General features: G+C 49.4%; 1 protein-coding gene and 1 long non-coding RNA gene across 2 annotated transcripts in view; one reads left to right on the forward strand and one right to left on the reverse strand.

The window, feature by feature from the left end:
• Nucleotides 1-24,216, reverse strand: part of SNED1 (sushi, nidogen and EGF like domains 1) — a 2,603,997-nt gene that overhangs the window by 887,338 nt on the left and 1,692,443 nt on the right. The window lies entirely within an intron of this gene.
• Nucleotides 15,149-24,216, forward strand: part of LOC138265710 (uncharacterized) — a 185,218-nt gene continuing 176,150 nt past the window's right edge. Inside the window, exon 1 of the long non-coding RNA XR_011199408.1 lies at nt 15,149-15,358. This is a non-coding gene — a long non-coding RNA (uncharacterized lncRNA). The remainder of the gene's footprint in view (nt 15,359-24,216) is intronic.

Genomic DNA, 24,216 nt, shown 5'->3' on the forward strand with positions numbered 1-24,216 from the left:
TGGGGTGAGGTATGCCCAGTGGATATCATTATATTGGATGTACCGTAGGCGTGTGTTTTGCAAGACCAACCGCGGATATGCCAAAACCTTCCGCCACTCCGCATCAGTCAAGTCTCTACTCAGTGTCTTTTCCCATCTCTCCCTCAGTGATTGTAATGGGTCTAGTGTGCTTTCACTTTGGGCCTTGTATAGTTTAGTGACCAGGTGGTAGTCTACTCCTGCGGTTAGCAAGAGGTGCAAGACCCCGTGTGTGTCAGGCTCTGCGTTGATTGTGCCCCAATGCTCCTTTATATTATGTGTCAGATTTTGGTATAATAGGAACTGTCCGCCCGGTACTCCGCTTTTGTCAACCATGTCAGTGAAAGGACTGAGTACACCGTCCTTGAGGTCGCACAGGGTCCCCACCTCATCCCTCGTCCAGACCCCCAGCCTGGAGCCTATCAAGGCCCCATCTGCGGTACCCCGCGTCAGCACCGACAGTGGCAGCGCCAGAGAAGAAGCCAATCCCACTCCTACATGCCGTGAGCATCTCTTCCAACAAGATAAGGCCACCTTCGTGAGGACACTTTCCTCCTGGGCCTCCACTCGCCAATTTATCATTTGTACTATGATACGATCTCTGCTCTTCTCACCATTAGCAGTACACCTGTCCAGGTGACCCTCCCCGCACACCATCTGGAGATCCACTGCATTTGGGATGCCAGGTAATAGAATTCAAAATCTGGGGCTCCCAGACCCCCTGCGAGGGTCGGTCTACAGAGGACTGAAAGCACGGTGCGCCTGCGACCCCCATCCCAGATGAGGTCCCTGAGCAGGGTATTCAACTCCTGGAACCACGTCGAGGGTATCAACACCGGTAGGTTGGTGAAGTAGTAAAGAAGGCGGGGTAGCATAATCATTTTAGATAATGATATTCTGGCCATTATGGATAACTTAAGTGACCTCCAGAACCCTACAGATGCTCGGAGCGAGCGGAGCGCCCTGCCTATGTTACCCTCGCGCAAGTCCTTCAGGTCATGGAACACCTGTATGCCCAGGTACTTGAAAGTGTGAGGGGCCCACACCACGTCCTCCGGACAGGAGGAGGGACGCTCACTTCCCTTCGTCAGGGTAAACACAAAGGTTTTACCCCTATTGAGGCGTAGCCCCGAGAAACCTCCAAAATGGTCCAGCCTGGTCAAAGTCCACGGCAGCCCCGTCTCACCAGTCCTAAAATAGATTAAGATATCGTCGGCGTAGAGTGAGATATTATATTTAGCCCGTCCCCGTTCCACTCCTCTGCCTCCGCCTTCCATCCGTAGCAGGGCAGCCAGCGGTTCAATAGCCAAAGCAAATAATAATGGGGATAACGGGTATCCCTGCATATGGGATAAGCCTCTGATACTGTCCTGCCCGTCCTTACTCTCGCCAGGGGAGCTGCATACAGTAAGTCCACCCATTGTACCATGCCTTCCCCAGCCCCATCCGGAGCATCACCGTCCTCAAATAATCCCACCTAAGCGAGTCGAAGGCCTTCTCAATGTCTATCGCTAGGAGCATCGCTGCAGGAGGCTTCTCCTCTCGTGGCATATGTAAAATGGCAAAAAGGCGCCTGAGGTTCAGCGAAGTGCTGCGTGCTGGGACAAACCTGTTTTGGTCCTCGTGCACCAGTGTGGGTATATGTTGGAGTAGTTGATTGGCCAACATTGACAGTGGACGGAAGTCGGCTACCGATACCTCCCCAGAGTCCATCTTGGGCAGGGGGACTACCAAGGCCTCTCTCAGCGAGTCGGGCAGGAGACCCAGCCGAAATGCCTCCATTTACATTTCCACCAGCTGTGGGGTCAGCAGGACCGAATACTTCTTATAAAAGTCCATTAGGAGGCAGTCCGTCCCCAGCGTCTTCCCCGCAGCTAGTTGTGTAATGGCCTCTTGGACCTCCTCTAATGTAACCGGCCCTCCCAATCTATCCCTCTCCTCATATGCCAATATTTTCAGAGGTAGCGGACATAGATAAGCATCTAAAGATTCGGTCCCAGACATGTCCGGACTCCTATAAAGAAAAGTGTGATTATCTCTAAAAGCGTCATTAATGGCACCCGGTTTATATCTGCTCTTCCCCCTCCTATCACGTATACTCATTATGGGTGTCCCCCCTCCTGTGGTCTCACCAACCATGCTAACATCTCACCAGATCTGCCCATTTCTGCCTGTATTGAGGCTACACTATGGCATCTCAGCTGTTCCTCAATCTGGGAGTGGGATCTCTTTGCTTCCTCATACACAACTCGCTCCAACATCTCTCCTCTCCCCCCTGTTTCCCCCTCATGTATGATCTTCTCTAATCTGAATAGTTCCCGCTCCAGCGTGCGCCTAATTCCTACCGTCTGTCCCAGACAGTAACCTCTCGTTGCCACCTTGAGTGCTTCCCACTCCACGTGTCTGGTCGACGCGGATCCCTTATTAGTATTAATATGGTCTGCCAGGTAAGAGCGGAGCGCCTCTCTGTATGCCTGATCTTCCAGTGCAGCTGGGGCCAATCTCCACATTGGTATAGGGGGTCTATCTTCAGACGCCCTCCAGATAAGCATCAGGGAATTATGGTCCGAAAGGGTGCGCCCTAAATATTCTGAGTGAATCATTCCCTGTGCTACGCTGGAGGAGCATACCACCCTGTCTATCCTAGTGTGCACCCGGTGCAGATTCGAGTAATAGGAGTAGTCCCTGTCCTCTGGGTGCTGGCTACGCCAGACTTCTACTAGACACCAGGCTTGCATCCACTCCCTCAGATTTTTAGCTATCTTGTGCGTTACTGCGCCTACCAGCAGTGGAGTGGAGCGGTCCAGGTCTATAACCATTATGCTATTAAAGTCCCCCCAATCAACAACTCCCCTCCCTGCTGGCGGGTAAGGTGACTCGATAGGCGCTGCATAAAGGGGATCTGATCCTGATTAGGGGCATATACACCACTCAGAACAATCGGGGTTCCATGAAGCTTCCCTTCCACGATCACAAATCTGCCCTCTTGGTCTATGTCAATAGAAACAGCCTCAAAGGGGACTCCAGCCCTGACCCACACCAATGCTCCTCTAGCATTAGCAGAAAACTTAGTAGCAAACACTTGCCGTCTCCATCTACGCCTCAGCTTGTCAGCATCACCAGCAGTGAGGTGGGTCTCCTGCATCATAGCCACAAGTATACCCCGTCTCTTCAGGTAGGACAGCACTCTGTCTTTTAACGGGTGATCCCATCCCCCTTATGTTCCATGTTAGGAAATTATAATCTGCCATGCTGATGCACCTATGGCAAAACGGACCTCCCGGCCTTCCCCGGAACTTCGCTCCCACTCATCCACTTGCGGTACTTTTGTACAAACGACTCCCATCTCCCACATCACCATCAAAGCATAAAACTGTAAATCCCAACTCCCCATCCCCAGGGCACCCTTCCAACTGTGGGTTGCCCAAAAAGCAATGCAACAGTGCAACTTAGTCAACAAGTTAGCTAGCGTTATTGCCATTCTCCACCGAGTGGGCGAGAAACCGATGGGGGAGTGGTTCTGTGCCCGTCCGAACCTCCGATCTGCACTGTTCTCCTCACCTCAGGGCCAGGCTATTGCTTCACTCAGACCAGCTCATCCGCAGTTTGTGGGGTCACCTTCGGGGTGAGATCTGAGCAGCCGGAACCATCCGCAGAGGACACCGATGCGCGGTCCGTGTCTCTCCCGCTACCCTCTGGTGAGGATGCCTCCCTGCTCATGGTTGCCGCCGCCTCCAAAGCCGCTTTTTTTGCCAACTCTTTGTGGGCCCCAGTTGGTCCAGTTTGTGGGCGATTTCTGTTCTGCTGTCTCCACTGGCCTCCGCAATCTCCCCGCTTTGCTTGGTTGTTCCTATTACGATGTCTTCCCTCTACTCTGCGCGCCTCCAGCCATTCCCATACCTCTTCAGGACTCTGGAAGAATGTGGTTTTATCATCAACGATCACCCTCAATCTGGCTGGGAAAAGAAGTGAGTACTGAATCCCTTCTTCTCTGAGGGCCCTCTACACAGCCAGGAACGAGGACCGTTTGATTTGGACATCAATCGTGAAGTCCGGGAATAGTGTCACCTCACCATTTGCCACCCGGAAGGGTCATGCCTCCATGGCCCTCTGGAGCAAAGCACCTCTGTCCTTGTAACACATCAGCTTAGCCACCACCACACGGGGTGGTCTCCCTGGCGGCAGAGGTCTCGAGGGCACCCGATGTGCCCGCTCTAAGGTGAAGAACGGGGTCAGGTGTTCCGGCGCTACCACCGTACACAGCCACTCCTCCAGGAACTCAACCATGTTTGTTCCTTACGCACCTTCCGGAAGACCTACCACTCGTATATTGTTCCTGCGGCTTCTCCCTTCCACTTCTTCTGCCCTGCGCTCTAGGCGCTGAAGTTGGTCAGTTAGATTTTCTACAGTGGCTGCCAGGTCCACCTGTTTCGGTGTTAGCTCCGCCAGAGTATTCTCCGCCTCCCTCACTCTGTTCGTCAGTTTTTGGTGATCTGCCCTCAGCAGACCCACCTCCACTGCAACTTGATTGATGTTGTGCTGTAAAGTTGCTTTGGTGTCCTCTATTGCACCCAGGATCTTATCCAGCGTAGCCTGCACTCTGGGTTGCGTGAGGTCCTCCATATTCCCCCTGTTGCGTTCACTTGGGGTTTTACGGCTCATTACTTTGCTCTTAGTCCGGCTCCTAGAGGTCATCAGGGGTATGCAGCATTGTATACTAAATGTCTAACTAGGAAGTGGCCTCTCTCTTAAATGTCTCCAACGCTCGTCGGCCCCAGTCTGGGTGCACTCCAGCATGAGCCGCAGTGTCGGAGCCACAGCTCACTGGTCCGGTGGGGGCCCCCTCTGCCGAGCATAGCCCCCCGCAGCACTCTCCGTGTACCTGCTATACCGAGCCGGTTCTACTTGGGTGCTAACCGTGCTCACCCCTCTCAGCATGCGATGGGAGAAACAAGGCGATGCACAGAGAGTTGACGCAGGGGGCCCAGTACCCCGAGGGCACCCTCTCTGGCCCACAATGGCTCCGGCCGCTATGCACTGCTCCCCATGTCTCCTCAGCTCCCTCGCTGGCTTCGCGCTGCCACCACCCGCTCCACTCCTATCTACTGCAGTGCCTCATCGGGTTCTCCTTTCCCCAGAGTCCCAGGCCAACTCATGGATTCATGAAGGAGTTATGGGCCCACAAGCGGTGAAGGGGTGGGGGAGGACTCTCTGTACTTTCATTCGTCGCCCCCTTGCTTCTGGGGGGGCACAAGTAGCCTCTCTCGCTCCTCTCACCTTCTCTAATGCGTGTCCGGCTCACCGCCCCTGGCCGCCGCTTGCGCCGCGCGCCCGGGTTCCAACACCCGGCCGCAGTCTCCTCGCTGGGATCGCACGGGGACGTAACTCCATTCTCTTGCTCGCGGCTCTGCAGGGGGGTGCCGGGTCCGTAGAGGCTCGAATCGGGCTCCCCTCGCCCCCTCACCCCGCAACACCTCTTCAGGGTCCGGCAGCACACGGGCATCCCCCGCTGAACCTCACAGCCTCTCAATGTCTCCATCGGGCACGTGGCTTTAGGGCAGCACCCAGTTCCTTAGCGAGGTCGACTCCAACGCACTGCGTGGGACCGCTCCAGAGCCTTCAGATCCGGCCCCGCGGCTCCCCACCGGGTCTGACCGACCCCTCCTGCGCGTTCAACACTGCTGGCCCCCAGGGAGGGTCTATGTCACAGGATCATTGACAGGACCCGACGGAGCTACTGAATTATATGCCCGCCATCTTGGCTGGGTTAGCCACGCCCCTACTAAACGAAACGTGAAGCAGAATTTCTTTGTGAAGCATGGACTGAAGCATATTTACAGACAATCTCTGTAACTTAAAGAACCATATCAGTAAGCGATATGGAACCCTGCCATAAACAGCGCTCAATCCATGCTCAAGACAGAGGAAGTTCAGTTGGTCTCTTTTTGAACATTTACCACCAACTTTCAAAACAGGCATCCAAATTATCTTTCGGTGCCCCCATTGAGGTCAAGCAGACAGGAGAATCTTCCACTTGCATGTCAGAACTGGAGGTTGTCGTGTAGGCGACCATAATAAGGCCTACACAATATTTAAGATAAATAAGGACAGTACATGGAAATGTTATATTAGGGCAGGGTCAGCCAGGCATGCCACTACTTACTTCTCCACGCCCGCCAACCCCTCTTACATTTATGCTATAGCCATCACAACATACAAAGGGTTTGCACACAAAATTATACATGCATGGGGTGACCAAGGAAACCCGGGCACATCATTTAACAAGGTAGTGCTCGCTGCCTTGTTACGTCACGGGTGCGACATTACATTCCTCCAAAATTTTAACAGAAGTAAGTGTTCAAACTGTCATGACATAGTTCACCAACAACACAAAAAAACAACATACATGTGTATATATATATATATATATATATATATAATATATATATATATATATATATATATATATGCACAAATGTGCAGCAGAAACCTTTGAGAACAGTTCTCACCTCATGTGCTACTCATTGGGGAGCCTCCAATCTCAACATCACACAAACGCATTTACCTTTCATTTCAGGGTCTACCATAGTCTGTCAAATGAGGTGATCTCTCAGTCTTACAGACGGCAGGGGGTTGCTTTGTATCGGGTGCCTCAATTCTGTTACTCACTGGACCCATTTTGATGCTCTCTTCCTGAGTTTCTGTGCCACTATTCAGAGGGAAGGTGGCAGTAGATCAGACAGTCCAACCTCTGATCTTGGATCCGACACCTCTGGCAATGATCCACTCCACCAGACTCTTTCTGGCATCGGAGATTGAGGATTAAACAGTTTGAAAGCTGCAATGTTTCTTCTTCAGGACCCCGGCATGCGACAACCAAAGTCCCTTGACGCCAGACAATGATCCATGGGTGACGCTCAAATGGTTACCAGGGAACCGGTCCTTGATGAGGACCATATCCCTGACCTTTAAGTCAGATGCTTTTGCTCTCCGGGGGCGACTGGCCTTTTCATTGAATCTCCTTTGCCAGTCCTAAATCTGATGATCATTCAGGGGGCTGGTTGTCCACAACAGATGATGAGGAATCAAATCAGATGCAACGTGCCCCCTGGAGATGTGGTTTGGGGATCGCCCGGCTGTTGAGTGTGGAGTTAGATGATGATTACAAAGGAACACATATATGGCTGGTTTTGGGACCACCTGGCTTGTGGAGGCAATCTGTATGACCTTTTTTAGTGTCCTCATAAATCTCTCTACCTCTCCATTTGCTTGGGGCCACTTAGGAGTGATTTTTCGGTGAGATATACCTATAAACCTCAGATAATCGGCCAGTTCATGACCATAGAATGGTGGACTGTTGTGAGTCTTGAGATCCTTGAACAATCCATGGTGGCCAGTATTTTCTCTATCTTGGGGATAATCTCACAGGTTGTTAATGAGCCCACTATCTCCACCTTTGGGTATCTGGAATAGTCATGAATTACAACCATTGTGTGTCTCCCATCTGGGAGACTCCCGAAGTTTGAGCTGGTGGAGATCAAGGGTTGGTTTGGTTTCTTCTCGGTCTCTACTGGGGCAGGTGCACATGGCTCTCCGGCAGCTTGGCACCAGAGGCAGAACTTTATCTTGGCTGCCACCTTTTCAATCATCAGTGGAAACCATACTATGGATCGTAACTGGCTTTTGGTTTTCATCATGCCCTGGTGTCCAGCACAGGCAAGTAGAATGGCCTGCTCAGTAAGACTGGTGGGAATTACCAAACGGCGTCCTTGCAGGAGGCACCCATCCTGATCAACTGTGAGTTCTTGGCGCATATGGTAAAGAACTTTCCAGATTGTATTGTGAAGTGGTGTGAGAGGAGGCCTCTCTTTGCATTGTTAGCCCCCCACTTTTTGCCTGATGTTGATGTGTCCTAGAAGGTGTAGTGCTAACCAGGTTTCCTGGGCCAGAGCTCTTTCCCTAAATTGGTTGTGATGCTTGGCACAGTTGATTACACTGTTAAATATCACTGTAAGACCCTAGTAAATAGGTACACATGTACCCAGGGAATGGGATATTAGGGCAGCAGCACTGATTGTGCCACCCTCTAGGGCCCTGCACCCAGATGCACCCAGCACTGCCAGTGCATACTGAGTGTTCTGGGGCAAACCTAAAAAGACAAACTAGACATTGCACACTCCCTGTGTGCCCTGTCCATCCTACACTGCATATGTTATGGATAAGTCACCCCTCTAGCAGGCCTTCCAGCACTAAGGCAGAGATGCACCATACTATATGTGAGGGAATAACTGCATGAGCAATATGCCCCCACTGTGTACTTGCCAAAACTGGGACATAGTGAGTGAACAGAGCAGCCATTTTAAGTACATGTACTGGGTACTGGTCAAACATGAGTTCTCCAGCTACATGATGGCCACTCTGCACCCTGGGTTTTTTGGTATCAAACAGCTCAGGATGAAAAATCTAAACTGGCACCATCATTGGATTTAACCCTGAATGTACTCCGGGGACACCTTAGAGGTGCCCCCTGCAAAAGCTAACCTAAATGGCACGGTTTCTGACTGGTTCCATCCAGCCTGCCACCTCCAGACTGCCAATATACAAACCTTGGGGGAGAGCCCTGTCTCTCTGGTTTGTAAGACAATGTCCTTCTTCGGTGGAGGAGCTAACATGCCCTCCCTGAGGAATGTGCACTCCCCTGGAGGTGAGCTTCAAAGGGCTATCGTCCTTGAAACTCGAGCCCCAAGGCCTGCGTCTAGCAGCAGAGGGCTTCCCCCTTTGTCAGCCCCACTCTTGGCAGGAGCAAAGGTGGGAAACCTCACAAAGTGTAGGACTTGGGGTCTCATTGAGCATGCAGCACCCCAAAGGGCTTGCAGGCGCGCGCCCCCATTTCATTTACCTCTGTGTTGGATAGCAGGAACATAGCCAATGAGGTTTAGGGTAGTGACCTTTCCCACAGGAAGTGGTCACTGTAGTGGGTGTAGCCACCCAAGGGTAAGTGTCCCATTGGACAATACCAGGTTCCCCCTAAAACACTCACTAAATTTAGTATTTAGTGCGCTCCTCTAGACCAAGAATTTAGATTCATCAGGAAGAAAAGAAGACAGCACCAAATAACAGAGATGAGAACAGATGACCTGCTGCACCAGAAGAGGCTCCAATACCCCTGCTTGCTGCACCAGAGTCCCGCCAATTGCTGGTGCGGACTAGCTGACCACTGGACCGACCTCAAACGACCCAGAGGACCTCCAGGCATCGTAAATAGCCTGTGATCTCCCTCCTGAGTGGAGGTACCAGTCAGAGAAGCAAAGAAACCTGAAAGGAACCAACGAACCAGTGAGGGTCACTCACCGACCAGCTGATATCTCTGCGATCGGAAGTCACAGCCAGACCGGACGACACACCAATAACCGCCCGGACGTGACCTACAAGTGTGCCACGTTTGGTGGCACTGCCCCCTCCAATAGCCGAGTTACACCAGTACCATGGGTACTGGTCAGCTGACATCAGACAACCAAAAAACCAGCTCCCTTAGAGCTGAAAAAAGATCAGGAGGACGACAGAGTCAAAGGACTTCAGGAAAACCCCAGACCTCCTGCCAGAGTGCCCCCGTTGTCCTGTAAGCAGCCCTCAAAAGACTCATCTCCAGCTCCAAAGGATCCCGGTGCACAAAGCTTCCAAGACCTCCAACTCACCATGCATCCGGCAGCTCTGGGCACTCCATCGTGAAATCTGCTGTGTGCCTTGGGTCCCTAACCCCTTGCGACCTCTACAACCCAAGGAGTCCCCAAGGCACCAACCTTTGATTTGCAAACCAGGCCCTCTTCCAGGTGGCACCTCCAAGTGGCCCTGTGCCAAGAGACTTCCCCGCACTGCTCCCGCCAACACCGGGAGCCGGCCAAGGCTCTCCAGTTGGCACAGTGTGCCCCTGCCTTCTTCGACCATCCTGCAAAAGAAGAGACTAGTAACTCAACTGTGAGATTTTTAATGCATTTTTAAAGGTGACTGTGCATTGACTGCAATGGTGCGTAATTACGCACAGAAATTCTAACTTAATTAAAACTTTGAAAAATCATATCACAAAAAGTTCTTAACGTATCTTAAAAATCTTGGTCTTAAAATGTATTTAAAAGTCTGAAGTATTTTTATAAATTCTGGTCTTGAGTTATTCAGTGCGACTGTGTGGTGCATGATTGATTTGGTGTGTAAAACAAATGCTTACCACATCTCCTGGATTAGCCTAACTGCTCGACCAGCTATCATAAAAACTGGAGCATTAGGTGATTTGATTTTTACCTCTGGAAACTAACGTGTGGTTGCATAGTGTGCCTAGTTTTCCACACTGCATAGAGGGCCAGCCTCCTACAGGTGGTGTCACTATTTTTGTACCAGGTGGCACTGATGGGCTTTCATGTCAACAACGGCCTTTTTGCAGGCACTCATCTTCTCCAGTCGCTTGCCTAATGGTGTCCAGGGAGATAGGCCAGGGGCGAGACCTCTCCACCACACACTTCACATACTCCTCAGTTTCCTGAGCATCATCTTCTTCTGTCATTGTGGCAGCTCAAGGGTGCCAAGATAGATAATCAGCAGGGCTGTGTGCCCCTGGGCAGTATTCAACCCACCAGTTGTGGTCCTGGAGCTGGAGCATCCACTTCTCTGTTTGTGGGGGTGGTTTGGATGCGGTGCCATTGAAAAGCGGGATGAGTGGTTTAGGGTCAGTGGTGACCGTAAAAGGATGTCCTTAAACAGGTGGAAATGCCTGCATCCCCAATGAACGGAAATGGCCTTTTTCCATTTGGGAGTATTGCTGCTCCATCTTGGTGAGAAACATGCTGGCATATACCACCAGAGCCCATTCTTCGTCCTCCAGCTTTTGCATCAATACAGCGCCCAGCACTCTGGGGCCAGCATCCACAGCAATCGTGGTTTCTTGTCATGGGTCGAAGTAGCGCAGCGTCATGTCAGCTGAAAGTGCATCCTTGGTGGCCTGAAACCCATTCTCCTGAGTGGGTTCCCAGGACCATGGGGTCGAGGACTTTGTAAAATCTCACAAAGGCTGTGTCAAAGTGGTAAGGTCCTTGATAAAACACCTGCAGTAGTTTATAATCCCAAAAAACTGCAGCCTTCTGTCACATTAGCAGGGGTTGGCACTTCATTGATGTCTGGGACTTTTGTGGGATCAGAAGCATCCTCTTCAGAGGAGAATACATGCCCAAACAAATGTAGTCTCTGCTTGAGAAACTGACATGTGTTCTTGTGGAGTGTGAGGCCGGATCCTCTGGAGAACTTTCTGCAATTGTCTGTTGTGTTCCGGGACATTCTGTGCATGTATCAGAATGTTGTCGCTGACGTTGACAACACCTGGGAGGTCAGATAACAGTTCCTGGATAGTATTTTTGGATACCTCCTCAGTGCTGAAAATGCCAAAACTCAGCCTTTTGTAGAGCCAGAGGCCCGTGTGAGTAGAGGAAGTTGTGATATATCGGGATTCCTCAGCCAGGACGAGCAGGTGGCATCCAGACTGCAAATCTAATTTTGAAAAACAAATGGCTCCACTCAACTCGCCAGTCAGATTGTCAATGGTGGGAGTGAGTTGCTACTCCCTCTTGATAGCGGCATTTCTCAGATGCATGTCCACACACATTCTCCCCTCTCCAGGTTGTTTTGGCTTCCTGGTCACAACAATAGGGCACACCCATGGTGTGAGCCCGTTCACCTTTTCAAGTTTTTCCAGTTCATGCTCTACAGGGGATCTCAGGTGGAAAGCAATGCACCTATGTCTGAGGGCAAAGGGTTGCACTGACTGGTCTATACGTGGCTTGACCTCTTTATTATTTAACAACCAATGCCTTTGAATTCTTGTGGGAATGATCTAGGATGTCACTTATTGATTCTATGTAAATGCCAAAAGCAAAATTCGAGGGTCCCAGAGCTTTCGCTGTGCGGCATCTGAGAAGGGTGCCTTGACCCTACTCTGCAATATATACTTGAGCCTTGTCGGCTTGGGACCCATGACATATGATTGTCTTGAATCGTCTCTTCATCGTGAGTGATCGATCTTGTCTGCTGGCTCCAGGCAGGAGGGTAGTGTTAGTTCCTGGTAGTTGGCTGCTGACATTATAATGATTGAAACTCCTGTGTCCACTATTGCTTGGTCTGAGTGTTCTACCATTTGTATCTGAAATTTGGGTACTTTTCTGTCAGTTTGTACAGCATTGCTAACAGTGAAAATGGAGTGAACGGTCTGTTCTTCTTCTTCCTAACACAACTGACGCCATCTCCTCCAGCAGCCACATCACCTTCACTCACACCACTGAACTCCACTGGACCGACCACCGTTGTGTGCATTTTTCCTTCCACAAACCCACCACCCGCCACCAACAGCATCGGATCCCTCACCGCAAGTGGAACAAGATCTTCAAGGGCCAATTGATCTCCAACCTCGCCCACGCCCTACCACCCAAAACCAACGACCCCAACACCGCCGCCCCCGTCCTCAAGCAATGGCTCAACGACTGCGCCAACACCCTCGTTCCACTCAGGAAAACCACCAACACCTGTGCCAACAAAAAAGCTCCCTGGTTCACCACAGACCTTCAGGCCTCCAAACGAGAATGACGGAAAGCCGAGAAGATCTGGCGCCTAAAACAAACAGAAAGCAACCACGCCACCTTCAAATCCGCCGTCCGCAAACATCACCAGCTCATCCAGACCACCAAAAGATCTTCTTACAAAGAACAAATTGACAACAACGCACACAAGAGCAAGGAGCTCTTCAGCATCATCAAGGAACTCACCAACCTCAAGTGCTGCTCTGCCGACCCCTCCCCACTCGCAAGTCCTCTGCGACTCCCTCGCCACCTTTTTCACCGCAAAATCACAGACATCCATGGAAGCTTCGTACCACCGTCCCCCACCACCACTGCCAAGGTCGACTCCAACTCACCCATCCACACCAACATCCTGAGTGCCTGGACCCCCACCAACGACGAGGAAACCACCAAGACCATGAGCACCATCCACACCGGCTCCTCTGCCGACCCCTGCCCTCACCACGTCTTCAATAAAGCCTGCCAAACCATCGCTCCCCAGCTCTGGACCATCATCAACAGCTCCTTCGAGACCACCATCTTCCCAGAAAGCTGGAAACACGCTGAAGTCAACGCCCTGCCCAAAAAGCTCCAAGCCGACCACGAAGACCTCAAAAACTACCAGCCAATCTTTCTACTCCCCTTACCTGTGAAGGTCATCGAGAAGATAGTCAACAGCCAACTATCCCGCTTCTTGGAGGACAACAGCCTACTTGACATCTCCCAGTCTGGCTTCCGCTAGAACCACAGCACCTCACCTAGACTGCCCTTATCGCTTGCACCGACGACATCAGGAGCAGGCTCAACAAAGGTGAAACCGTTGCCCTCATCCTCTTTGACCTTTCCGCAGCCTTCAACACAGTCTGTCACCACACCCTTTGCAAACGCCTCTACGATGCCGGAATCAGCCACAGATCCCTGGATTGGCTCACATCCTTCCTCTCTGGAAGAACCCAAAGAGCCCGCCTCCCCCATTCCTGTCTAAAGCCACCAAGACCATCTGCGGTGTCCCCCAGGGATCCTCACTCTGCCCCACCCTCTTCAATGTCTACATGGCACCACTCGCCAACATCGTCTGATCCCACGGCCTCAACATCGTCTCCTACGCAGACGACAGTCAGCTCATCCTCTCTCTCACGAAGGACTCCGCAACCGCTAAGACCAACGTGCCACACTGGACTTCACGCCATCGCCAACTGGATGGAAGCAAGCCGCCTCAAGCTGAACTCGGAGAAGACCGACATCATCATCTTCGGCCCCAACAGATAAGCATGGGACGATTCGTGGTGGCCTGCCACTCTGGGGTCTGCCCCAACTCCCTACCACTCACGCATTCAAACTCGGCTTCATACTGGACTCTTCGCTCACTATGACCCAGCAAGTCAACGCCATCTCATCCTCATGATTCAAGCGCCTCAAGACCTGGCTCTTCGAGCAGTAGCACCCCCGCCAAAAGTGCCTTGAGACCCTTACGCTTAACAAATTACTGATTGAATTGAATTGAATCATCATCCATGTCACTACCCCTTTCCAGAACCTCAAGAGCCGCATTGACTGTGGTTTGTGAGGGTCTCCCTCGGTTGGAGCGGCATCCTTTAACAAAGTGATTTGCTTTGCCGCAGCCCGCACACTTCTTTCTTCTCGCTGGACATTCTGTGAATCGGTGGAGTGGTCCTCCACAGAGCACGCATGTTCTCAATGTTGTTGTCACCTTCCTGGGTTTCGGTCTGGCAGGCACTGGCATAACTGCATTGACCGGCTCTGCTTTGATCAGATTTTGGAGCACTGCTTCCATATGGAGGCTTGCACTTTCGATAGCTCCTCTGTCCTTCCTGTCAGCTAGGGGTCTCCCAGAGTCTTCTGAGATGCGTTTGCGTAATTTTGTGGATGCGCATCCCTGAATGATTTGTCCTCTGATTTAGTCATTCTCATTTGTGAATGCACACGTGCTGGTGAGTTCCTTACGCCATATGTAAAATACGTCAATGGACTCATTCATTTGTTGCTGTGCTTGTCTGAACACAAACCTCTCACAATCGATGTTAGCTCTGGATTTGAAATGGTTATTGAGGGCCGTAATCATAGTGAGGTGTGTTTTGGACGCAGCTTTCACAATCGTTTTAGATATCCGGTGTATGTTGAAGTCCCCTAAAAAATCGTGGTTTACCTTTAAGCATTTTTTACTTTGGTAACTTCAAAAAACAGCAGCACTCTTTCCACCTAAAAGCTTGGGCTCATAGGGCACCCTCTATCACTGTTGGGCTTGTTGATATAGTGTCCTGTCCTGTTTCCTTTTTCTGTAGTTATGTTTGCATTCTCTCCCATGGCCTTATTGTTGTTGTTTTTTTTATTTTATTTGAGTGCCCTGCACGTTGTCAGTCCATGGAGTGCTGCAGGAACACAGCCATATACAGCAACTGTGGTCCTCTCGAGCCACAGTCTCAGCACTCGGCTCCTCGCACTGATTGAGTGAGGGGCCACCCTACTCCCAGGGCTCCCGTTCTGGAGGTGCGTGCACGTCCAGGGTAGCCCGCAGCCTTTTCATGGCGGTCCTCTCTCTGGGGTTGTTTCAAGGGTCTTGCACGCCCGCCCTGCCACAATGGGATCAGAGGCTGCAGCGATCAAAGGGACTCCGATCACATCTCCAAACGGAAATCTCAGTCCGAGGTGACTGCGAACGTGCATGCGGCACAAGAACCGCATGCTTCAGAACCAGGCGGGCGCACAACATGTCCCCAGCAATGCAGGTAGGACGCCCTCATTGCCAGTGTTGTGTAGGTGACAGGCAGTACTTCATGCACGATATTTATGATAAATAAGGACAGTACACAGGAAAGGTATATTAGGGCTAGGTCAGCCGGCAAGGCACATCTCTGCTTACTTCTCCACGCTCGCCGGCCCCCCTCACTTTTATTCTATAACCATCACGTGATTCAAAGGGATTGCACACAAAATTATACATGTAGGGGTGACCATGGAAACCCCCGCGCACATCATTAAACACGGTAGTGCCTGCAGCCTCGTTATGTCAGGAGTGAGACACTGCAGAGGTGAGGATTATGCTTTCTTCATTTGCTTTATTTTGTGACAGCAGCCATGTTTTGTAATAACAATAAACTACCTTTCCCATGAAACCTAGGGAAAGGCAAAAAGAAACATGTTATCCAATCAGAACACAAATAGTCCAACAACAGTCCTTCCTCTATTATCAGGATCCCTTTTTCAATGCCACTCCGCAGGCATCAGTTGAGTGGCTTTTCTCTGTGGGGCATTTATGGCTGTATTGTTGACCTTTCTAACATTGCTCTAATTGTGCTATTCTTTCTCCTCCTAACAGAGGAGCCACAGGAGTGCATCTACGCCCTCCTTTCACAACGCCGATAAGTACCTCCTTAGCGAGCTGCAAAAGTGCGCCCACTAGAGGACGCGTACTGTAAAAAAGCTGCTTAGAGCCGCAACTGCTTACGGAGCCTGAGATCCCATGACACCTGGAGTGTGACGCCCTCCTTAAGGGTCTTTATGCTGTGGAAAGTGCTAGTTTGGCCGTAGTTATGCACTGAACAGGTCTGTATGTTGTATTGGTGTATTTGTGCTCTGGCACCTATTATATTACGACCCACGAGGTCTACATCCTCTGTTAGGCATGTGTACTGTGTTTTCGCTACCGCAGGCACCTGCCAATGTGTTTGCCCTGGAGAATTATAAAGGGTGTTTGGGTCCCAGGGCGAATCACCTAATAGGGCATCTGGCTCACTTATTAGCTGCACCACAGCGTCATATTACAGCTCTCAACTGCCCCTACTAGGAGTCTATACCCTCAGGGCTCATTGTGCACTACTCTGAGGCAGAAAGCATGGAGGATGACACAGCACCTCCATACTTTTCATTTGCTGATGACTTTTGTGACGCAGAGGATGTTTCTATCAATCAGGCAGTTGCATCAAGTATCCAACCTCTGGAGCTCAAACTGTTACAACTGGCTCATGTCTACCCAGAGCCCCTTTTCTTGGTGGAGCTTTCGGCCCCACCCCTGTTTCCCTCCAATCAGGCGGGACATCATGGAGCCCCTCCTTCCAATGTGAGGAAAAAAACACAGGCACAGTCAGGATGTGGATACGGATGCGTTTGACTGCTTAAAGCAGGCGTTCTTGTCACAGTCCCTCTCCTTCTTGGACACCCGGGATCCTTGGCAGAGGGCACTGATCCTGGTGGGCAGACCCCCCCAGTCCCCAGATCACCTTGCCCCATTAGAGGCCAGCGACTCTCATGGGGATTCAGATATTGCCCTCTGCTCATTCAGGTCTTGCCATCTATTGCCATATAGGGGGATGGCTTCTTCCGCTGTAGCCAAAGAGTCCAATATGTTCCAGACAACTTACTGCACCCCGTTCTGTGGAATGGTCTCCTGCTGCAAAAGTAGCAGCTTAAATTGCGGGTAGGTTAAAGGAAACTTTGACTAAGGAATCCCATGGCCATCTTCGAGCAGTCCCCACCCCTTCTTAGAGGGTAAAGTGGCCATGACTCCAGAAATTGACAACAAGATGGCCACCATCGTGAGTAAATTGGCCAAAGATCCAAATAAGGGTATCGACCGCTCTTGGCATTTCTGCCAAGATAAGTTGTTGGAAGTTACAGGTCCATTCACTAAGATCTTGGACATGGCCAAAGAGGCTAAGCAATCTAGATCTCTTACACCCCCTGAAGTGCTGTCAAGATGAGCCTAGCACACCATTATTTTTCTAGGAAACGCTAATTGAGCTTTATCCACTGAAAGCAGAAGGTCCTTGCTCATCAAAGTGGATCCAAAGCTGGATGACTTGGCACCCTTAGAAGTAGGTCCCATTGCTCAAGGGGAGGTTGTTTGGGGACCCTTAAATTAAAGAATTAGGGAAGTTAGTGGCTACGTAAACTCCTTAGAAAAAGCCCAGACTTAATTGAAGCGCATTTTCACATCCTAAATTTTTGCTGGGGTGGGTCATGGTAAAGGGCGCTCGACTGGCGGAAATCCCTCCTCAGCCCCAGCAAGAGGCCAAGGTTCTGGTCATAGAACATAGTAGAATCCAGCAAGAATCTGAGGCTTTTTGCTCTCCAGAGGCTCACAACAAGATTGTGGCACCAGGGAAAGATTCCACGGAAATTCCCACAGCTCTTCCTCTGGTAACTGTTCCCCCTTCTCCCCGACTAAGGATGGGGAGGGCTAGCTCTTTTAGCTCAGAAGGGGAAAAATATTGCATTGGATGATTGGGTCCTCCAGACAGTTTGAGGTCTTCACATTGAGTTCTACGGAACTCCCCTCCAAAGACACCCTCCCACGTCTCTTACCTTTTACTATAGCAATACTTTCTTGATAATGCAAGAGGGGGAAGATCTTCTAAAAAAAAGAGCTATTTGCCAGGTAGTGCATCACCCAAAAGGTTTTGTCAGTAATTTGTTCTTGGTATGGGGGTCAAAGACCCGACATCAATCTCCAGGAGTTCAACGAGTGGATTGTGTATCGTCACTTCAAAATAGAAGGGATTAATTTCTGTGGGATATCCTGAGGCCTTTTGATTGGATGGGGAGACTGAACCTAAAAGGTGCTTATCTCACGGCTCCCATATTTTCTTACACAGGTTCCTTCAATTATTTTGGTAAAAACAACCATACAAATTTTCTCCTCTTCCATTCAGCCTGTTGAGAGCCTGTTGGTGCTTCACCAAGTACTGCGTCCGGACATGGAAACACTTCGTTCCCAAGGAATTTGGCTCACAGTGTCCTTAGACGATATCCTCCTCTTAGACCACTGCCAAAAAAGACTTTGTGAACACCTCCAACAAACATCTGTTCACCTTCTGGGGTGCCTGGGCTTCATCATAAATGCAAACAAATCACTGTTCTGCACAGCGCAGCGCACAAACTTTCTGAATTTCATAACAGTCTCCAGAGAGTCCACATTGAGCCTACCATCCAAGAAGGTAGCAAAGATCAGACAAGAACCCCAGAAAACTCTATCCATTGAACAGACCTCTATTAGGCAAATTGCTGGGGTGGTTGTTCTGCTGTCCTCTTCTATCCAGGCAATATTTCTGGGACCGCTTCATTACAGGGCCCTTCAGCATCTCAAAGCACACCATCTATGCAAGGGTTTGACCTATTCAGAGAGAGTTCCTCTGTTGTAGAAGGCTAGAGATTATATAAGATGGTGGCTGCCCCATATGGAAGAGTGCAATGGGAGAGCAATCTTCGGTTCCAGTCCAGAGATAGTTAAAGTTGGATGCCAGAAGAAGTGGTTGGGTTACTCAGTATGACAATGGTCTACACAAGATCAACGGTTACATATCAACTGTGTGGAGCTTCTAGGGGGCTCGTTTGTGGTGTGATGCTGGATCAGAGTTCGGCACAGTGCTGCAACATCTCAGCTGTGAGCTACATCAACCACTTAAGCAGCACTAGGTTAAATACCCTCGCCGACCTGGCCATAAGTTTCTGCCACTGTTGCCACGAGAACAACATTTCAGTGATAGCAGAATATATTCTGGGCAACAACAACAAAATTGTGGATTGGAACTCCAGATACCTGAAAGACAGGAGGTTCTGGAAGCTTCATCCAGCAATATTCAAAGCGATAGAAGCAAGATGGGGCCCATTCACAGCTGACCTGTTTGCATCAAGGTTTAACCATCAACTAGACATAGTATTCAGCTGAAGGCCTGATCTCCAAGCAGCAGCAACGGATGTCTTTCTCCAAGACTGCATTCAGAAGAAGGGGGTTTGCCTCCCCCTCTTCTCCATGATCATGACATTGTTGGCGCAAGTGAGAAGACAGACGGCAATTCTGGTGGTAGACACACGAAACTGCAGGTCACAAGTTTGGTATCTAGTTCTGGTGGGACTTTCTTGGGATTCTCCAGTCCTTCTCCCACTACTTCCGGATCTTTTCCTTGCACCCTAGGGAAATCCACATCCCCTAGTGATGAACGGACAGCTCTGTCTTATGGTGTGGAAGATTACAGGAAAAGATGGAAGGTCTCTGAACTTTCGAACAACGCTCAACAGTTCTTATCAAAAGCCTGGGCCAAAGGCACAACTAAGATATAGATCCACCTTGTCGCAGTCGCTGGGTTTGTGTGTCCAGAGGGACTTGGATCCCATGGGGTCTGGAGTTGTGCACATCCTGAATTTCTTATATTTTCTGGCATCTGCAGTTTTAGGATACAGGTCGAATAATACCTTTCGATCTGCTATTTCAGCGGGACATCTCCCGGTTGACGGTTATCTGGTGGTGCAACATCCCTTAGTTCGGAAACTGATGAGGGCAATATGCCTATTCCTTCCTCCTGAGCCAAGGTACTTGACCCTGTGGGATGTAAATAAAGTGCTCAATCTCTTGTTGTCTTGAAAGAACAATACATACCAGTCTGGGAAAGAACTTTCAGGCAAGTTTGCCATGCTATTGTCCCTGATCTCATGTAAACAGGTCTCAGACCTCAGGGCTCTTGATGTTACAGGTAGAGTTTTTACCCTTGAGGGGGTTACTTTCCATGTATCTTGAAGCAAAAAATGTAACTTATGTTTGACTTCGTACCCAGCTTTTGATGATCATCCCAAGTTGTGAGTGGCCTGCTACATTAAAGCCTATGAGGCGATGACTGCAAAATTCCACCCAGCGGGCAAATGTCAACTCCTAATTTTCATATGGAAGCCTTTTCATGCAGTCTCATCTCCTACTACAGAGAGATGGATCAAATTGGTAATGCAGGAGGCAGGCATCAATGTTTCCAAACTCTGAGTGCACTCCGCAAGGGGTGCTATGCTATCTAAAGACTTTTCAAAGGGAAGACATTGTAAGTGCTGGAGATTGGTCTTCAGACTCAATGTGTAAATGTTTCTGTTTTAAACTGGTTGTGGATATGGCAATGCTGGTGGTAAATAACCTTTGCACAAGCATAATCTTCTCCTCCGGTCCTAACAAAGAATGACAAATTTCCTTGGTTTCGTAATGGAAAGCTTTGATTCTTTTAAGGACTCGGAGGCGAAGATTAATTCCTCCCTTGATCCTACCACAAAGCACACCCAGAACCACAGCACAAGGTTTTCAGGAATGTACATGCATATCAATAAGTAATAATAATAATAATAATAATAATAATAGTAAGGTATCTTCTGATCAAATTAAAGGGTTGTTATAGTATATTCTAAGCATAATGTCAGAATGTGTTTGGAAACTTTAAATTTCTTCACCTATGAGTGTTTTTTGTGAACGGCACTCTTTTTTTATTAACTGGATGATTGTTTCATTCTATCTGCCCTCTTCTAGGAAACGGGAGAAACAAACAGGAGTGAGATCTGGAACGTACTGGCTAAGCAGAAGGACTATTGTAGGACTCAATGTGTTTTGATTTGATAACGTGTTTCTTTTTCCCTTTCACTGGGTTTCATATGAAAAGTAGTTTGTTATTACAAAACACTGCTGCTCTAAAAAACAAATGAAGAAAGTATAATTCTCTCCTCCGAATCCTTAATAGAATTAAAACTTTCCGTTACGAAAGCTAGAAATGTTTTCAATCTATGCCACTACAAAATCTGACAATGGGCATCCAGCTTAAAAGCCTCCATCATGATTCTGCTTCAAGGAGCAAAGAGGAAGGCCCACCACGACAGAGCTGTGAATGATGTAGTCTGGCCTGTTGCATTTATAATTTGATTGTATTATTTTCGGCAATTTATCAACTCCTATGAAGATCTGAATGGTGCAATGGCTACAGAGCTGCCACCTTAAGGAAAGCCATTAAAAGCAAGCTAGTAACTAAAGGGTATTTTGCAGCAAACAGTCCAATCTGTTCTTTCACTACAGCTCATGGTTACAATTTTCAAAAATGCCATATCAACGTTAGATTACACTGCTTTCCAAAGTTTCTTCCGAATATCCTTTCATATTTTTTCTATGCCTGATTAAGTTGTTAGACCGTACTTTTAACATTTTCAAGCTGATTGACAGGTATCTCTTACAATGAGTTGGGGCATAGGCCAGCGCTCGTATTACGCTGCTTAACCGTTCTTTCAACAGATTGTATCTCTTGGTCATGCTACTTTTTAGCTTCCGACAACTTGCAGGTTTTACAACTCTTGAACAAAGATGTCAAATTTTCTATACCTTAGTCAGCTCATATTTCCAGAAACAATGTTCTCCCAGAGCTTTTGGTTAGCTAGCAACTGTAGATCCGCAGCCCGTCCTTTAGGGCGGAGGGGCCACCCCCCCCACCCTTTGCCCCTGAGCAAAGGTCAGCCTGACAGACACTCTTCTTTTTCAGATCAGGCAGCCAGGAGCTAGACATGCGCGATTTGCGCAGGCTTCTGGTTGCCTGAGCTGAACTTTGCTGCTCCTATGGGCGTGACCTCCTAAGCTCAGCAAAGGTGCCTTGAGGCCCTTCCCCTAGGTGAAGAGGGGAAGCGTCACCCATTGACTCCGAGAGCTTCAGGTTTAAGCCCTGAAAGCATCCAGGGCGAGAGTCTATCAGTAAGGTCAGCAGTCTCACTGACCCCATCCCACTCTGTGATGAGACTGGGACTGCTGCCTTCTCTCATTGGCTGACCTAAGGTCAGCCAGTGAGGGAAGGCAGCAGTCCCCACCCTCCTGGGACCTCCGAGGCAGAGCTGAAGGTAAGTGTGTGTGTGTGTGTTTTTTATGAATTTTTGGTGCATGTGTGTATGTTTGAATATTTGATGAGTGTTGTGAATGGATGTGCGTGCACACACGTGTGAATGAATGAGTGGGGATTTTTTTTTTTGCACCAATTTTACGCAAGGTGAGTGACCCCTTGGGCAAGGGTTGTTCCCCAGGGATGGCAAATTTCTTTTAGGCCTTTTCTGCTCCCCTTGGGGGCAGATCGGCCTATTTCAATTAGGCTAATCTGCCCCAGGGGGCAGAAACCACTTAGGCACCAGGGATTTTTGTGTGTGTATGTTTTGTTTGGGGGGCAGCCCCTTGGGCAACGGTCGCTCCCCACGGGGGCACAATACAGTTGGCCATATCTGCCCCTTTGGGGGCACATCAGCCTAAATTTGGAAGGCCCATCTGCCCCCAAGGGGGGGCAGGAAGTCCACCAGGGAAGATTTTTTTTTCAAAATGAGAGGATAGGGTTATGGCCATACCCACACCCCAAATAAATGGGGCCAAAGTTGTTATGCACACCAGTGGGCAGATGAGGCAATTACTCCCGATCCACACCCGGGGTGGGGGGCAGAAAGTCTACTGGATGCCAGGGAATAAAATAAAAAAAAATTGTGGGTTGGTGGTTACCAACCAGTATGGGCCTGGTTAGGCCCGCACCCCAAATGAAAGGGGTAACAGTCTTTCAGCTCTCCCCCTGCACACTAACACATCTTATCCCACGGCCAGCAAGAGGACATTTGATTATTTTGGGTTTTGGATTTACATTTGGAACATGAGAGCTTGGCTAACTCTCAAAATCGTCCCACTTGAAATGGTGAGGGCTGCACCTTTTGGACTTTGGGATGCTGCCATATAGAAAAATCACATGTTCTTACCCACAATGCCCTGCAAACCTCCAACTTTGCTGGAAATCACACATTTTTCCCACATTTTTGTGATGGAACCTCCCGAAATCTGCAGGAATCCACAAAATTCCTACCACCCAGCATTGTCTCATCTATACCCATAAAAATACTGCCCCAGTGGTCAGACTAAAAATGTTTTTTTTTCAAACTGCCCTTTTGGGCCCGCTTTGGTTCCCCATCAATTTCAACATATTTTTGGCTCTTCCCTATCACAGGCATTTGGCCCACCTACACAAGTGGGGTATAATTTTTACCGGGAGACTGAGGGGAACGTTGAGTGGTAGGAAATTTGTCCCGGTGCAGTCATCCCTCACAGAAATTTGGCAAAAATGTGATTTTGTAGCTAAATTTGAGGGTTGCTGAGGATCCTGGGAATGAAAACCCTGGGGGATCCACGCAAGTTAAACCTCCCTGGACTCCCTCGGTTGTCTAGTTTTCAGAAATGTCTGGGTTTGGTAGGTTTCCCTAGATGGCTGCTGAGCCCAGGACCAAAAACGCAGGCCCCCGCAAAAACAGGTAGTTTTGTATTTGAAAGTTTTGATATGTCCAGATAGAGTTTTGGGGTATTTCCTTTCACAGGCACTAGGACTAACAAAACAAGTGAGGTACCATTTTTTTGGGGAGACTTGGGGGAACACTGTTTGGAAGGAAATTTGTGGCGCCTCTCAGATTCCAGAACTTTCTGTCACCGAAATGTGAGGAAAAAGTGTTTTGTTGGCCAAATTTTGAGGTTTGCTAAGGTTTCTGGGTAACAGAACCTGGTGAGAGCCCCACAAGCCATCCCATCTTGGATTCCCCTAGGTGTCTAGTTTTCACAAATGTGCAGGTTTGGTAGGTTTCCCTAGGTGCCGGCTGAGGTAGAGGCCAAAATCCACAGCTAGGCACTCTGTAAAAAACAGCTCTGTTTTCTTTGGGAAAATGTGATGTGTCCACGTTGTGTTTTAGGGCATTTCCTGTAGCAGGCGCTAGGCCTACCCACACAAGTGAGGTACTATTTTTTATCAGAAGTCTTGGAGGAACGCTGGGTGGAAGGAAATATGTGGCTCCT

This window comes from Pleurodeles waltl, chromosome 11, assembly GCF_031143425.1.
Source record: "Pleurodeles waltl isolate 20211129_DDA chromosome 11, aPleWal1.hap1.20221129, whole genome shotgun sequence".
Classification (NCBI taxonomy): domain Eukaryota; kingdom Metazoa; phylum Chordata; class Amphibia; order Caudata; family Salamandridae; genus Pleurodeles; species Pleurodeles waltl.